A 4698-nucleotide genomic window follows, 5' to 3' on the forward strand; every position below is an offset into this window, starting at 1 on the left:
GAGATTTGAATGCAGAATCAGATATGAAGGAGACTCCCGTTTGTTAAGACACACATTGAAAAAGATTTTCAAAATGTAAATGCTCTTCTTACTAGTTTTTTGAAATGTTTTTAAATTTAAAATGTTACTTATGTTCAATAAGCTTATTACTGTATATAAATAAATTAACATTTAAATTTTTTTAATTTTTAATGTGATAGGTATTAATAGATATAAATAAGTATTCCTTGGGGTTCTCAATATTTTTAAGAATGTGAAGAGTTCCGAGTCCATAATGGAAGAAAACCACTGAGCTATACTAAAAAATGTCCATTATTTTAATAAACTGGCTTTCTTTCAGTCTTACTCTTTATCTTAAATGTTTACCTGACATTCTTAGATTAGGATTATTGTTGACGTAAATTCAATCCCTTAAGGTCAGGACTTATTAACTTAAAAATTTTAACGTAGTAGAGAAGTCCATAAATCCTTTAAATTGCATGTGTGTGCATTATCTCAGGGAAGTAACCGTGTGACTTTTATCAAATCTTCAGAAAGTTCATAACCCCAGACATTAACCTGTAGCCAGTCTTATGGTAGTAACAACATTAAAAGGCTATTAGGCCAAATCTTTCATTATTAGCAAAAAAGTTTCTGAAACATTAAATTGGAAGTTGAATACTCAGGGCAGATAATTTCTAAGGTTCACAACTGTGTATCTTAATTTGTATGTTATAGGCACTAAATCTCCCTTGCTCCCCACATGAAAGCAAAATAATATAAAAGACAGAAAAGGCATTCCTCCTCCTAGGTTCCTAGTTCAGTGAGAACACCCGCAGTGATAATGATTTTACTTTTATACATGAGCCTAGTTATCCTGACTCTTCTCCTCGCCTTCTGTTTACTTGGGGGCCATCCTCAGTAGTCCTCTTGAGGTGCTCAGATGTCACGATTCAGCTTAGATGTCACTGTCTTTGCAAGCTTTCCTTTATCTGTGCAACGGAACTATATTGTTCTTTACTTAATGTGAAATCCGAAGTTTACGAGTCTCAATTTTTAAAACTCCAAAGGCAATTTTGTGTGTGTGACATTATGTCCTTTATGTAAAAATCATTACTAAATTGATTTAGTAACTACTATGTACAGTACTACTATGGCTAACTCCCAGTTGTTTCTCTTTCAGAGCTCAGATTAAATGACACTTCCTGAGGAAGACCTTCTCTAACCCTTTGACTAGTTTAGGTCTTTTTATATTTCCCATAGCACCTTATGTTTCCCCAAATCTTCAGGTTACAGGACTGTCCTAGGGTATTGTTTCTGGACCCCAAGTTTGGTTGTGGAATCTGTGTTTTTATGGAGTACTCCAAGTGATTCCTATGCAAGCAAGTTTGAAGAAAGGTACTCTATTTCAAGATTCATGTGCTCCTTCACCCCCACCCCCACCGTGCTTTTGGAAGTTGCTTGTTACATGCCCAGCATGCTTCATAAGGGCACAGACTGGCCCACTTCTGTGTGCTCAGCACGTAGCACGTGGCTCAGCAGATAGAGGTCCAGTCATTATTGAATGACATAGTAAAGAATTATCTGCAGAAGGGGGTTCATTCCTGAAACTGGTAATGAAGTAGGTATATATTTAATATCATTAGGAACTTCCAAACACTTAAAATGTTAACAATTTGTATTCCCTCTAACAATGTATGGGTTTCATTTTGTTTACATCCTCACCAGTATTTGGTGATACCAGTTTGTTTGTTTTTGCCATTCTAGTGAGTGTGAAGGTGGTATCTTGGTGATTTAAATTTGCATTTCTCTGATGACTAGTGATGTTGAGCACTTTCTCACACACGTAAGAGTGTTGTGTGTGTGAAGTAAATGTCTAAGTATTTTATCAGATTTTTTCTTTATTGATTTTAGAGAGAGAGGAAGGGAGAAGGAGAGAGATAGAAACATCGATGAGAGAGAACATCAATTGCCTGCCTCCTGCATGCCCCGACTGGGGATCGGGCCCACAACCTGGGCATGTGCCCTGACTGGGAATCGAACTGGCAACCTCTTGGTGCAGGGTCGATGCTCAACCACTGAGCCACTCCAGCTGGGCAGATTATGTTTTCACAATTCTATTTGTGAGAGCTCTTTACAAAATCTGGATAGAGTCCTCTCTTGGATATATAAATTGTGAATATTTTCTCCCTGTGTTTGACTCCTCTCTTCACTTCCCAGTAGGATTTTTTGATGAGCAAAAGTTTTAAAACTTCACTGAAGTTCAAATTAACAACTTTTTATTAACACCTTTTTAAATTTTGTGTCAGAAATCTTTCCCTACCTCAAAGGCATGAATATATTTTATATTTTCTTTGAGAAGCTTTATAGGTTTGGTTTTCTCCTTCAGAAATATGACCCATGTCAGTTTGTTATTGTGTATGATGTGAGGTAGGAGCCCAGCGTTCCGGCGTTTCCTTCTGCTTGCAGAAGTCTGACTCCTTTAGCATCTGTTGAATATGCCTTACTACACCTTCCCTTCCACACTGCATGAAGTGGTGCCTTTCCCAGAACTCAAGCGGCCCTTTCTGGACTCCAGGACTTTGTTTCTTAACCTCTTAGTCTGTCATACTACACTGGCAGTACCGTAGCTTTATAAGGCTTAAAGTATGTCATCCAACTTCCTTCTAGATTGTTTTGGCTATTCTAGAGGTCCGCTGCATATCTGTATAAGTTACAATCAACTTGTCGACTTCTACCAAAAAAATTGTGTTGATTTATAGCTCAATTTGTAGACGATAGATTTTAACACTATTGAGTATCTTGATCCATGAACATGCCTGGCCCACCTTCCTGGACAGTGAAGTCCCATGTACACAGCCTGGACATCTCTGGGGTTTTCATGTTCTGGGGGCAGGGTAGAAGCAGTGTGACCCAGGGGAGGGGGGCAGAAGGCACTGTGCAAAGAGCCCATCACTAGGATGAGGTCCACCTGCCTGCCCTTCCTTCCACTCACAGAGGATCTGCTCAGTGTCGCCCACTTCTGACCGTTTACATTCTGACCTGGAGGCCTGATTTCATCCCCAGACTGAGGAGGCTGCGAAACAGGGAGAACGGAGCATTGGTGCCCTCTCCCAGGGCCAGGAAGACACGGAGCCTAGAGGTAAAGGGAAGCGGAGGCCTTCGGTGTGGAAAGTGGGAGCTTGCAACCTTCTCCCTGGCTTCTGGCGCCCACCCCCACCACCACCACAAGGGTTCCTGGACTGTTGGCCTCTGCACAGCATTGGGAGCTTTCTGAGACAGGAAATGGGGTTCGTCCTCCCCAAGCCCCCAGCGCAGCAGGTGGGCATCCACAGACCCTTTGGGGATCATCCTCAGACCCACCATGGCACAGAGAGTCCCTCTGACTCCTCCTCTCTGTCCGGCTGCAGGGCTGGCTCTGGGCACACAGTGGAGGAAGGTGGATTTCCAGACCCTTCTGCCTCCTAGTCCCCTTCTCTGCTGAACCACAGGTGTGGGTGCAGCACCCCAGAGGGCTCCTTCCTTCGCCAGCATGCTGCACCCCCCAGGTCATCTGACCATTGTCCCAGCCCTGGAGCTGCTCCCTTGGGTCAGCCGTGGCTGAGCTCCTGAGACAGGGTGAGGGTCCTGGCCGGCCCTGGCCTTGGCCCCTCACCAAGACACCTGCTCATAGACAGGCCGGGGTTGGTGCCGCGGGTCGTGGTGGTGCCTGCAGATGCTTCGCCAGGAGCAGCAGCATTGCCACAGGCTCCGCCCAGGCAGATGCCCTCCAGGGCGGGGCCAGGAAGGTCTCTGAGTGGGTGGAAGGAAAGGGTCTCTGCCTCCCCCCACCATGCTCTGCGCCCCCTGATGCCTCCCTGTCTCGGCCTCGGCCTCGGCCCACCACCTGGGCAGAGCTTCATTGGCCTTGCTGGGCAACACGGACCCTGACAAACCCAGGGGTGGCTGCTGAGAGCCCCAGGCCCAGCTCGAACGACTAGCTAGGCTTCCTCATGCGCAGCTGGGTTAGGGCAAGAAACCATTGTCTTACTTTGTTTGAACACTCTCAGTGAGTACGGTCCTGCAGTTAGTGATTTTAGTGACTTGATCCAGTGGTGCAGCCATCAAATCAAATGTTTCAGGACATTTTAATGCCTCCAGTTAGACCCCTTATGCCCATTATAGTTCACCCCTCTTCCCAAGCCCTACCCTAGGCAGCCACCGGTCTACTTTCTGTCTCTCTAGACTCGCTTTTTCTGTACATCCATTTCTATGGAATCATGAGGCATGTGACCTCTTGTCAGGCTTCTTTCTGTTGTTGAGGTTAATCCACAAGGTTCCATGTGTCAGTGGTCTGTTCTGTCCATTGCTGAAAAGTTGTGTGGATACACCATGTCACTGGTTTTTGTAAGTCTATAGATTTGGAAATGTTTTTGATTCAGGTTTTATTTTTTTTGGTGGCCTAATGTGTTGTGCTTTTTCTTTAATGTTCCTTGAAAATTGGATATGAGTATGTCTGGGGTGTTTAAATAATGCAATCTTATGTAGTTGTCAACTTAACTTTTTAAAAAGTTATTCTAATGTTCTATCAGTTTTGTGTGGCAGCCCTCTTATTTTAGAATCTTTTACTGTAATTGTCACTTTGTCAAATTCTTGTTTTTCTACTTTTTTTTTTAATGTAATTCTGTATATACCAATAGTTCAGTATCTGTACCTCTTCTAGAATCTACATCCTGAGAG

The sequence above is a fragment of the Molossus molossus genome, unplaced genomic scaffold (genome assembly GCF_014108415.1).
Source record: "Molossus molossus isolate mMolMol1 unplaced genomic scaffold, mMolMol1.p scaffold_m16_p_11, whole genome shotgun sequence".
Taxonomy (NCBI): Eukaryota; Metazoa; Chordata; class Mammalia; order Chiroptera; family Molossidae; genus Molossus; species Molossus molossus.